Source organism: Euprymna scolopes, unplaced genomic scaffold (assembly GCF_053919585.1).
Source record: "Euprymna scolopes isolate OS-2025 unplaced genomic scaffold, ASM5391958v1 sca1, whole genome shotgun sequence".
NCBI lineage: Eukaryota > Metazoa > Mollusca > Cephalopoda > Sepiida > Sepiolidae > Euprymna > Euprymna scolopes.
The window spans coordinates 2,303,197-2,315,696 of record NW_027633102.1 but is presented as its reverse complement, the minus strand read 5'-3'; the positions used below and the strand labels follow the sequence as shown (position 1 = coordinate 2,315,696).

General features: G+C 60.6%; 2 non-coding genes and 1 pseudogene across 2 annotated transcripts in view; all 3 read left to right on the top strand.

Annotated features, from left to right (window-relative positions):
• Positions 1 to 5,917: 5,917 nt before the first annotated feature.
• LOC145273416 (small subunit ribosomal RNA) lies at positions 5,918 to 8,289 on the top strand (annotated as a pseudogene).
• A 395-nt stretch (positions 8,290 to 8,684) lies between these two features.
• On the top strand, positions 8,685 to 8,842 carry LOC145273369 (5.8S ribosomal RNA). The gene has a single exon (XR_013866362.1). It is a non-coding gene; the product is annotated as a 5.8S ribosomal RNA (ribosomal RNA).
• Positions 8,843 to 9,437: 595 nt separating this feature from the next.
• LOC145273146 (large subunit ribosomal RNA) overlaps positions 9,438 to 12,500 on the top strand; it is a 5,723-nt gene continuing 2,660 nt past the window's right edge. The window contains exon 1 of the ribosomal RNA XR_013866178.1: positions 9,438 to 12,500. This exon is cut by the window's right edge and continues 2,660 nt beyond it. This is a non-coding gene — a ribosomal RNA (large subunit ribosomal RNA).

The window sequence follows — 12,500 nt, the reverse complement described above, 5'->3', positions numbered from 1 at the left end:
GGTCGAGAAGGCACTTTTCGACGCCTACTGCCACCCCCACATGGCGGTAGGCGCAAAACTGGAAAATCGCCGACCAGAAATGTCGCTTCGTATAATCGACGTTTTTTTTGACCACCATTTTCAGGTGTCGGAGGTGGGTCTGGACGAATACCAACACCATTTCTGGGGTTTCACAACCGCCCGGCTTCTCCGACATATGTTGGAAAGGAGTAGCGATCGAGCGACGGGGGCTGTCGGTAGGCGGCCGCGGGTTGCATGTGTGCCCGGGACAGCACCCCCATCCAACTAAGGGGTGTCCCCCGGGGGCCAGGGGGACCTCGTCCAGGTCGGCCGGGCGCTTCCAGACGCCTACCGACACCGGTCAGGTCGGCGAGGCTCCCGGCGGCCCCGAGCGGGACCACAGGTTGCGGAAGGCGTCCAAGTGAGCGGCGGCGAGAGGCGGAGGCCCCCGGGGTCGACTCCGCGGCCCCCGGGTCGGTGTGCGGGCCTCCAGAGCTCGATAAAGTAGTGGTGTCGCTAGCGGTCGAGAAGGCACTTTTCGACGCCTACTGCCACCCCCACATGGCGGTAGGCGCAAAACTGGAAAATCGCCGACCAGAAATGTCGCTTCGTATAATCGACGTTTTTTTTGACCACCATTTTCAGGTGTCGGAGGTGGGTCTGGACGAATACCAACACCATTTCTGGGGTTTCACAACCGCCCGGCTTCTCCGACATATGTTGGAAAGGAGTAGCGATCGAGCGACGGGGGCTGTCGGTAGGCGGCCGCGGGTTGCATGTGTGCCCGGGACAGCACCCCCATCCAACTAAGGGGTGTCCCCCGGGGGCCAGGGGGACCTCGTCCAGGTCGGCCGGGCGCTTCCAGACGCCTACCGACACCGGTCAGGTCGGCGAGGCTCCCGGCGGCCCCGAGCGGGACCACAGGTTGCGGAAGGCGTCCAAGTGAGCGGCGGCGAGAGGCGGAGGCCCCCGGGGTCGACTCCGCGGCCCCCGGGTCGGTGTGCGGGCCTCCAGAGCTCGATAAAGTAGTGGTGTCGCTAGCGGTCGAGAAGGCACTTTTCGACGCCTACTGCCACCCCCACATGGCGGTAGGCGCAAAACTGGAAAATCGCCGACCAGAAATGTCGCTTCGTATAATCGACGTTTTTTTTGACCACCATTTTCAGGTGTCGGAGGTGGGTCTGGACGAATACCAACACCATTTCTGGGGTTTCACAACCGCCCGGCTTCTCCGACATATGTTGGAAAGGAGTAGCGATCGAGCGACGGGGGCTGTCGGTAGGCGGCCGCGGGTTGCATGTGTGCCCGGGACAGCACCCCCATCCAACTAAGGGGTGTCCCCCGGGGGCCAGGGGGACCTCGTCCAGGTCGGCCGGGCGCTTCCAGACGCCTACCGACACCGGTCAGGTCGGCGAGGCTCCCGGCGGCCCCGAGCGGGACCACAGGTTGCGGAAGGCGTCCAAGTGAGCGGCGGCGAGAGGCGGAGGCCCCCGGGGTCGACTCCGCGGCCCCCGGGTCGGTGTGCGGGCCTCCAGAGCTCGATAAAGTAGTGGTGTCGCTAGCGGTCGAGAAGGCACTTTTCGACGCCTACTGCCACCCCCACATGGCGGTAGGCGCAAAACTGGAAAATCGCCGACCAGAAATGTCGCTTCGTATAATCGACGTTTTTTTTGACCACCATTTTCAGGTGTCGGAGGTGGGTCTGGACGAATACCAACACCATTTCTGGGGTTTCACAACCGCCCGGCTTCTCCGACATATGTTGGAAAGGAGTAGCGATCGAGCGACGGGGGCTGTCGGTAGGCGGCCGCGGGTTGCATGTGTGCCCGGGACAGCACCCCCATCCAACTAAGGGGTGTCCCCCGGGGGCCAGGGGGACCTCGTCCAGGTCGGCCGGGCGCTTCCAGACGCCTACCGACACCGGTCAGGTCGGCGAGGCTCCCGGCGGCCCCGAGCGGGACCACAGGTTGCGGAAGGCGTCCAAGTGAGCGGCGGCGAGAGGCGGAGGCCCCCGGGGTCGACTCCGCGGCCCCCGGGTCGGTGTGCGGGCCTCCAGAGCTCGATAAAGTAGTGGTGTCGCTAGCGGTCGAGAAGGCACTTTTCGACGCCTACTGCCACCCCCACATGGCGGTAGGCGCAAAACTGGAAAATCGCCGACCAGAAATGTCGCTTCGTATAATCGACGTTTTTTTTGACCACCATTTTCAGGTGTCGGAGGTGGGTCTGGACGAATACCAACACCATTTCTGGGGTTTCACAACCGCCCGGCTTCTCCGACATATGTTGGAAAGGAGTAGCGATCGAGCGACGGGGGCTGTCGGTAGGCGGCCGCGGGTTGCATGTGTGCCCGGGACAGCACCCCCATCCAACTAAGGGGTGTCCCCCGGGGGCCAGGGGGACCTCGTCCAGGTCGGCCGGGCGCTTCCAGACGCCTACCGACACCGGTCAGGTCGGCGAGGCTCCCGGCGGCCCCGAGCGGGACCACAGGTTGCGGAAGGCGTCCAAGTGAGCGGCGGCGAGAGGCGGAGGCCCCCGGGGTCGACTCCGCGGCCCCCGGGTCGGTGTGCGGGCCTCCAGAGCTCGATAAAGTAGTGGTGTCGCTAGCGGTCGAGAAGGCACTTTTCGACGCCTACTGCCACCCCCACATGGCGGTAGGCGCAAAACTGGAAAATCGCCGACCAGAAATGTCGCTTCGTATAATCGACGTTTTTTTTGACCACCATTTTCAGGTGTCGGAGGTGGGTCTGGACGAATACCAACACCATTTCTGGGGTTTCACAACCGCCCGGCTTCTCCGACATATGTTGGAAAGGAGTAGCGATCGAGCGACGGGGGCTGTCGGTAGGCGGCCGCGGGTTGCATGTGTGCCCGGGACAGCACCCCCATCCAACTAAGGGGTGTCCCCCGGGGGCCAGGGGGACCTCGTCCAGGTCGGCCGGGCGCTTCCAGACGCCTACCGACACCGGTCAGGTCGGCGAGGCTCCCGGCGGCCCCGAGCGGGACCACAGGTTGCGGAAGGCGTCCAAGTGAGCGGCGGCGAGAGGCGGAGGCCCCCGGGGTCGACTCCGCGGCCCCCGGGTCGGTGTGCGGGCCTCCAGAGCTCGATAAAGTAGTGGTGTCGCTAGCGGTCGAGAAGGCACTTTTCGACGCCTACTGCCACCCCCACATGGCGGTAGGTGTAAAATCGGAATAGACCGGACCAGGAATGTCGAGGGGGAAAAAAATGACAAAGTCCTGGTGTGCCTAGCCTACGAGAAGGCACTTTGCGACGCCTACCGACATCCCCATGTGGCAGTAGGCGTAAAACTGGAAAATCGCCGACCAGAAATGTCGCTTCGTATAATCGACGTTTTTTTTGACCACCATTTTCAGGTGTCGGAGGTGGGTCTGGACAAATACCAACACCATTTCTGGGGTTTTCCAGTTTGAAAGTTTTATAAAACATGTTCGGTAGGAAGCACACTTTGGTGTGTCGGTTCGTCGGAGCAGCGACTCTTTGCCTCGTGGTGGTCCGGAACGTCTCTACGGGCTTGTCGCAAAGGCGTCAGAAAGTGGCATCTCCGCCGCCTAGGGCTGTCACCGTTATCGCTGTCGCCCCGCGCTCCAACTTGTTTTGATCCGCCGCCTTCGTTCCTGCCAACCGTGCGCCCGCTCATCGTCGTTAGGTTATAATACGTGGTACGTGTGTGTGCTTCTCCGTGGACCTAGGGCTGCTCGACGTGTCGAACGATATGTTGGAACAACTAACGGCTCCTTTTCCTGGTTCCATAGTCGTCGTGGTACCCGCGTCGTCAGCCATATCTATGTCCACCATGTTTAGCCGATACGTTTGCTGCAGCTTCTGCTTCCGCCTCAGCGTTCGCCGCTCTCAGCCGCCGCTGTTGTTGCTGCCGTTCTGCCATTCAACCACTACCTGCGAATCTTTCGATGATCGGCCGAACGACCCATCGCTGTGCGACCGATAAATCCTCCGGATTAGGGAGAAACGCCGCCGCTCTCTGCCGCCGTCGAACGGAAAAACGTACATTGTAACGAACGAACGAACGAACGAACGAATTAACGAACGAGCGAACAAACAAACAAAAATAGCCGCGGGGGATGCACTATGTAGATCCTGATCCCCTTGTAACCATACGTACGTTGTTCGATGCTCTCCCGTCCTGGAAGTCGCCGCAGCAAACAGGAGGATGAGCAGCAGCAGGCGCCGCCGCCGTAACCGCCGCCTGCCTGCCGCCTCCTACTCCTGTCAGCGTCCGATCTCACAGCCGTGTGAACGTTCGCTGACACCCGATTTCTTTCCGTCTGGCAAAACCTTGGACGTCCCGCTCGCGGTACACGTGCTGCAGCGACTTCTCGTCCGACAACGCATAAGCGTCGACGTCTGCCGCCGCATCTTCTGATACGTGGACGGTGATAGCGCTAGTCCCTTCTTGCGCCACCTCCACCTTTGTTAGCGCCAAAGAAGATCGATCGAGCAGTCGTGGTCGCAGTCGATTAACCCGTTTTCACCGTCCGCAGTTCCCAAGCCGCCGATCAAGTCGTTGCTCTTCTTGTTCGTTCTTCCCATACCGTCGATTTGCACGGCTGCCGGATGAGCCATCCTCTGTCCGGCGAAGCGCTCACGTCAGTGATCGATACTTGCACCGACAGTCCTCCCGCTCGCGACTCGGTGCTCGAATCGGACTCGTTCGTTTTTATCTCGATGCGATTGTGAAAAGGGGGACCGGTCGTCAATGTCGTGTGTGTCGACGATGTTGTTCGCCCGGTCCGCCGCGTTGTTGTCGTTTTTTTTTTTTTTTTTTTTCCCCTAACGTTCGCCGTCGCACGGACGAAAGGGTGAGAAAAAAAAAAAGCTCGAAAAAGCCGCCCAAAAAAATCGGACCGAGGAGCCGCTTGCGAGAACGCGCCATGTGCACGTTGTCTCTCCTCGGTTTTCCGAGCACGAACACGACGCCGGTCGGTCGGTCGGTCGACGAAGGCGACGACGAAGGTGACGGGAAAATTTACGCCGCCGCTGCCCTGGTCCAGCTCCTCCCCGATGACGGCTGTGATGTTGACGTTGACGTTGGCGACGACGACGACGACGACGGAGACGACGACGACGACGAGACGGCATCGATGGCGACCACGATGACGACGACCTCGACGAGTTCAGTCTGCACCTTGACCTCCGATGTCCGTGTGCACTGCCGTCGTGCTGTTTGTCGTTTGTCGTATGTATCGCTGTCAAGGGTGCCGTTGTCGTTGTTGTTGTCGACGTTGTTGCTTGCTCTCTCGTCTCGGTCGGTTGGTACGTTGATGACGACGACGACGACGAAGACGACGACGACGACGACGAGACGGCATCGATGGCGACCACGATGACGACGACCTCGACGATTCCAGTCTGCACCTTGACCTCCGATGTCCGTGTGCACTGCCGTCGTGCTGTTTGTCGTTTGTCGTATGTATCGCTGTCAAGGGTGCCGTTGTCGATGTTGTTGTTGTCGACGCTGTCGTCTGTTCTCTCTTCTCGGCCGGCTGTGACGTGGACGTTGACGACGACGACGACGAGACGGAATCGATGGCGACCACGATGACGACGACCTCGGCGAGTTCAGTCTGCACCTTGACCCTCGATGTCCGTGTGCACTGCCGTCGTGCTGCTTGTCGTTTGTCGTATGTATCGCTGTCAAGGGTGCCGTTGTCGTTGTTGTTGTCGACGTTGGTCGCTTTCGTTCTTTGAGTCTCGGTCTCGGTCCAAGTCAGGGGAGAAACAAAAAAGAGGCCATCAGCGCGGGCAGCGCGCTTCTACTGACGGCGAACCTCCTCGAAAAACAAATAAACACGTGCCCGTCGTTGTAGTTGTCTGTCTTATGTCGGTCGGTCGGTCGGTCGGTCTGTCGTTCTGTCGAAACAAAGTCCCAAATTCCAACGATACCTGGTTGATCCTGCCAGTAGTCATATGCTTGTCTCAAAGCTTAAGCCATGCAAGTGTAAGTTCACGCCACGCATTAGAACGGGCGAAACCGCGAATGGCTCAGGAACCGGACCTAATCCTCGGGACCGTATTCCTCCTCGGAGGCGATGGATAACTGTGGCAATTCTAGAGCTAATACATGTGACACAGGCCGCGATCGGTCGGCGCGCCGTCGTCGCCACGCCTCGCGCGCTGGCACCCGCGTCGGCCGTTCCGGGTCGCGGCGCTACATATTAGACTGAGACCGATGCGCGTCATTCCGTCCTCCCGTCGTCGGCGTTCCCGCTCGCGGGTCCGTTCGGTGGCGGGGCTCATAGGGCGGCGCGCTCCGCTTTGGTGACTCTGGATAACTCACTGGTCGATCGCACGAGCTTTCACGCCCGGCGACGGGTCTCTCGAGGGTCCGCCCTATCAACTGTCGACGGTCGGTTAAGTGCCTACCGTGGTTACTACGGGTAACGGGGAATCGGGGTTCGATTCCGGAGAGGGAGCATGCGAAACGGCTACCACATCCAAGGAAGGCAGCAGGCGCGCAAATTACCCACTCCCGGCACGGGGAGGTAGTGACGAAAAATAACGACGCGGGACTCTGTCGAGGCCCCGCGATCGGAATGAGTACACTTCAAATCCGTTAACGAGGACCAACCGGAGGGCAAGTCTGGTGCCAGCAGCCGCGGTAATTCCAGCTCCGGTAGCGTATATTAAAGTTGTTGCGGTTAAAAAGCTCGTAGTCCGAACTCGGGTTCGTGGTCGCGCAAGCGGCCCCGGGGCGGCGGCGCCATCGTCCGTCGTTGACTTTGGTCGTCCGTTCGCATTCCCGGCCCTTTCCGCCGGTGTCAACCGCTAGCATACCCGCCACGCGGTCCTGCCGGCGAGGTGGACGAGGAGGTCGTGATCGGGATCCGGGAAAAAAAAAAACAAGTGGTCGTCGGTTCGGTTCCGGGAGTAGTCTAACGGGGGGGTGCTACGTGTGTGTGTTTGGGTGTGTTCATTCGCATCCCCGCACTCTGACCCCCGCGCTTCTCTCCCTCTCCCTTTCCGCGCGTTCCTCTTTTTTTTTGAACCCCCCGGTCCGCTCCGAGTCCCTGCTTCGTGTCTTGTCTGCGCGCGTGTTGCGGTCGGCGGTTTCTCCTCCAAGGGTGCTCTTAACCGAGTGTCCGCGGCGGCCGGTACGTTCACTTTGAAAAAATTAGAGTGCTCAGAGCGGGCTGTTCAAGCTTGCATACGATAAGCATGGAATGATGGAAGAGGGCCTCGTCTACGTCTGTCGGTCTCCGTCTACGGCGAGGCAATGATCGAAGGGAGCGGTCGGGGCCACTCGTATTGCGACGTTAGAGGTGAAATTCTTGGATCGTCGCAAGACGAACTGCAGCGATGGCGTGTGGCAAGCACGTTTTCCTCGATCAAGAGCGAAAGTCGGAGGTTCGAAGACGATCAGATACCGTCGTAGTTCCGACCGTAAACGATGCCGACCGGCGATCCGCCGGCGTTCGCTTCCATGACCCGGCGGGTAGCCTGCGGGAAACCAGAGTTCGGTTCCGGGGGGAGTATGGTTGCAAAGCTGAAACTTAAAGGAATTGACGGAAGGGCACCACCAGGAGTGGAGCCTGCGGCTTAATTTGACTCAACACGGGAAAACTCACCCGGTCCGGACACCGGTAGGATTGACAGATCGATAGCTCTTTCTCGATTCGGTGGGTGGTGGTGCATGGCCGTTCTTAGTTGGTGGAGCGATCCGTCTGGTTGATTCCGATAACGAACGAGACTCCGGCCTGCTAACTAGTGCGCCGATGTCAGTGATTTTTACGGCGGGCTCGGCGTCCTCCGTGGCGCTCGGGTCCGGGTCGGTTTTCTCACGCACTTCTTAGAGGGACGGGTGGCAGAAAGCCACACGAGGCGGAGCGATAACAGGTCTGTGATGCCCTTAGATGTCCGGGGCCGCACGCGCGCTACACTGGAGGTATCAGCGGGGACTTCGCCCCGGCCCGAGAGGGTTGGGAAACCTCTGAACCACCTCCCGTGATAGGGATCGGGGCCTGTAACCAACCCCGTGAACGAGGAATTCCCGGTAGGCGCGGGTCAACAGCCCGCGTCGATCACGTCCCTGCCCTTTGTACACACCGCCCGTCGCTACTACCGATCGAACGGTCCGGTGAGGTCCTCGGATCTGGCCGACGACGCCGCCGGGCAGTGCGCGACGTGTCCGTCACGACACTCGTGCATCTACGCCTCGGCGTTCGATGCCTGGAGAAGACGACCGAACCCGATCGTTTAGAGGAAGTAAAAGTCGTAACAAGGTTTCCGTAGGTGAACCTGCGGAAGGATCATTACCGTTTTCCCGTTCGAGACTGGTTTGTTGTTTTCCGGCCTACCTCCTCTGTCTGTCGGCGTCAACGCCTCGAATGCGCGCAAACAAACCTATAAAAGGCGGAGCGAGAGATAGATTTGTGGTGACGCGGAGGTTTTTAAAGCCCCAGCTCTTCTTGCTTGCTTCCGCGTCTTACCACCTGTTTGTTTTTTCGCCCACCGCAAGTGATGGCCGCTTCTTCTTTGCCTTGTCGCCGCTTTATCGTTTTTTGTTTTTTTTGCAGCCGCTGTGCCACCGCCGCTAGCTAAAAACAAACTACTCGCGACATTGCAATGCCGTCACGCCTCCTCGCACAGACCTCCTCGCACACTACTAAATCTATATAAACAAAAACTAATATAAAAAACCCAAGTGCTGAACCCTGGACGGGGGATCACTCGGCTCGTCCGTCGATGAAGAGCGCGGCCAGCCGCGAGAACTGATGCGAATTGCAGGACTCAGTGAACATCGACACCTCGAACGCACATTGCGGCCCCGAGATCCCTTGTCTCGGGGCCACGTCCGGTCGAGAGGCGGAACGTTACATGTCTTTCTCCGTTAACGAAACGACATCTTGCCGTCCCCGTGCCCGCCCGGTCCTCGGCACGGTGGTAACCGGGACGTCGCAGGAGCGAGTGACGAGGGGGAAGAAAAATAAAAAAAGAATTGACTCCTTTCAATGTCTTTTTTTTTTTTAAAACCCTCTCCGGCCTCCTCCTTCGTCTCCCGCTGGCAGACCGCGGAGTCTTTTCCCTTTTCGACCGCGTGAAGAAACACTGTGGAGGAGGAGCAGGAGGAGTCTGTCCGAAAGCAGCCGAAGGGAGAACAAAACAAAAAAAAAAGCACCGACCTAACCGACTGCCGACGTAAGCGCCGCCTGCTCGTCTCGCTCTCTGCCTCATGAAGGTGTCTCTCAGCGACGCCTCGAGCAGCGCGACGAGCACGGCCGTCGCACCGTAAAAAGGTGGCCGCGTCGTAGGCAACGTCGGATGGGGAGGACCCACGCTTTTTTTTTAATTGTTGGCTTCTTCATTTTCGGTCGGACGGGCGCTATATCGGCCAGCCGTCGTCACACGGAGGGTACCGATCGAGATTCCTCTCCTCCAAACACCACACTCTACTAAAAACCGCCGCCCTCGGCTCGGACGAGACGACCCGCTGAACTTAAGCATATCGCTAAGCGGAGGAAAAGAAACCAACCGGGATTCCCTTAGTAACGGCGAGTGAACCGGGAGAAGCCCAACGCCGAATCCCGTCGCAAGTTAAAGGCTTCGGGACGTGTGGCGCATGGGTCGAAGGCAGCCGTTCGTTTTCGTCTCGCATAGTTCGGAGTTCCCTCGATCGGGGCCGCCCGCGGCGGGTGCCAGGCCCATTCGGTGCGGACGGCGAGCGACGGCCTTCGATCCGAGAGTCGGGTTGCTTGGGAACGCAGCCCAAATCGGGTGGTAAGCTCCATCCAAGGCTAAATACCGGGACGAGTCCGATAGTCGACAAGTACCGTGAGGGAAAGTTGAAAAGAACTTTGGAGAGAGAGTTCAAGAGAACGTGAAACCGCCCAGGGGTAAACGGGTGGGACCGCTCACCGCGATCGCGGGGGGACTCAGTCCGGTGCTGCCTAGGCTCGAGCCCAAACTCGATGTGTGTTCTTGAAAGAGAGGCCGTCGCGGCACAGGTCGTCGTTCGTCGTGTCCGCGGGGAACTCGTTCTCCGCGGGCCAGCTTTTGTGCCCGCGTCGCCGACGAAGGAGACGGGCCGCGTGGATAGCGGGAAGGGAAACGTGGTGACGACCGCGGCGTCGGTAGGTGGCTGCGTCGGTTGGCTGCGACGGAGGGGACTCGTCCTCTCGATCGCTGCTGCCGCCGGGCCCTAACCCGCCGCATCCGTCGCCGCCGCTTCTTCTTTCCTCCTGCTCCCTCCGCGCGCGACTCCGCTGCACCCGTCCCCTTCTCATCGCTCGGCGTAATCATGGCGCGGGCGCTTCGGCGCGACCTCCGCGCGGCCGGCACCGGACGCACTTCCCCTCCGGTCCGTCGTCGCGACCCGTTCCCGGCGTGCAGGTCGAACACGCGGGTTTTTTTCCGTAGGCGGCAGGCGTTTCATCACCCTGAAAACCCCCGTCTTCCCACCTTGTGAAGTCGGGGGCCACCGGCCGTCGGGCCCGCGAACGTAACTGCCCCTTTCTGCCGGGAACGGAGGAAATCTGACACGATCCGTTACACGTGGCGAGCCGGTCCGTTTTGATCCCGCCGGAAGTCGCGTGCGGGCGACGCACTCTGTGTGTCGCTCCTTAGGCGCCCCACCGTCTCGGGCGCGTGCGCGATGAGAGGCGGGATAGGACTGGCGCGGCCTCGCCGTCACGCACCTCGCCGACGTTTCGGGTTCTTGTCGGGGGCAACCCCGCCCGCGCCCGTTTCCGTTTCCGGAGAGGTCGCTCGGCGACGCTTTTTTACTCGAGCCGCCCGCCACCCCGGGTCAGCGACGTGCATCGGCAACCCACCCGACCCGTCTTGAAACACGGACCGAGGAGTCCTGGCCGTTCGCGAGTCGTAGGGGCCACCTCTGACTAACCCCGAAGGCGAAGCGAAAGCGAGAGAGCGTGTAGGAGGGCGTCGATCGGGAGAGGTGTCGTGGCAAAGTCGTCCGGGGGTCGTCGGGGGGTGTCGTCGGTCTCGTGCCGTCGTCTTCTCCTCGCCTCACCCGCCTCCGAGCCGTGCCCGATCCCGCCGGCGCGGCGTTTTCGGCCTTCCGCCGTCGCTGCTGCGGTGCCCGCAACTTTTCCTTTTTTCTCTCTTCCCGAGAGAGATAGGAGAGGGAAGGCTCGTGGCTGACGTGCGGTTGTTTTTCCCTCCTCCCCGAGAGGGGACCGGCGCATCTTCCAAAAAGGGGAATTGCCGGGCGCCAGCTTCCATATCCTCCTTCCGCCCATCGGTGAGATCCCGCGGCTTGAACTAGTCCTATTTTGTCGTCGAGTTTAGGCGCTGCGCGCGGGCGCATCACCCCCGGGTCGGTTTCCCCTTTTTCCGAGTACGACTCGGCCGACTCTGGCGTAGCGAGCGACCAGGGACCCGAAAGATGGCGATCCACGCCCGGTCGGGATGAAGCCAGAGGAAACTCTGGTGGAAGTCCGAAGCGCCTCTGACGTGCAAATCGATCGTCGGAACCGGGTGTAGGGGCGAAAGACCAATCGAGCCGTCTAGTAGCTGGTTCCCTCCGAAGTTTCCCTCAGGATAGCTGGCGCTCGATCGTCGCAATTCCATCCGGTAAAGCGAACGATTGGAGGCCCCGGGGCCGTTCACGGCCTCGACCTACTCTCGAACTCGGAACGGGTGGAACGGGCCGACTCTCCCGAACGACGGAGCCGACCCATCCGGCCGCCGCCGCCAGCACGCTTCGCTGGGCGGTTGGTCACCTCGAATGCGAGTGCCAAGTGGGCCACTTTTGGTAAGCAGAACTGGCGCTGTGGGATGAACCAAACGTCCGGCTAAGGTGCCTAACGCGACGCCCATGAGATCCCCGAAAGGGTGTCGGTCGATATAGACAGCAGGACGGTGGCCACGGAAGTCGGAATCCGCTAAGGAGTGTGTAACAACTCACCTGCCGAATCGACCGGCCCCGAAAATGGATGGCGCTGGAGCGACGGACCGATGCCGGACCGTCGCGGCGAGGAGCGATGAACTTTCGCGCCGAAACGATGCCGCGACGAGTAGGAGGGCGCCGCGGCGAGCACGGAAGCCTAGGGCGCGAGCCCGGGTGGAGCCGACCGCGGGTGCAGATCTCGGTGGTAGTAGCAAATATTCGAACGAGACCTTCGAAGACCGAAGTGGAGAAGGGTTCCGTGCCAACGGCGGTCGAGCACGGGTCAGTCGGTCCTAAGACGCGGGCGAAAGTCTTCCCGAAAGGCGCCGGATCCGTTATGAAAGTGAAAGGAAAGCGAATCGAATCGAATCGAATCAAAAGCCCAAACAAAAAAAAAGCGGCCAGGCCTCCCGTCGAAAGGGAATCGGGTTAATATTCCCGAACCCGGACTCGGAGAGGGCCCGGGGGTGGCGACGCTGTCGGCAGCGATGTCGGCGGCGCCCGTCGCTTCCCGGGCGAAACCGCGGTGACGCAAGCGAGCCCGGAGACGTCGCCGGGAGCCCCGGGAAGAGTTCTCTCTTCTTCGTAAAGGACCATGTCCGTGGAATCGGCTCGTCC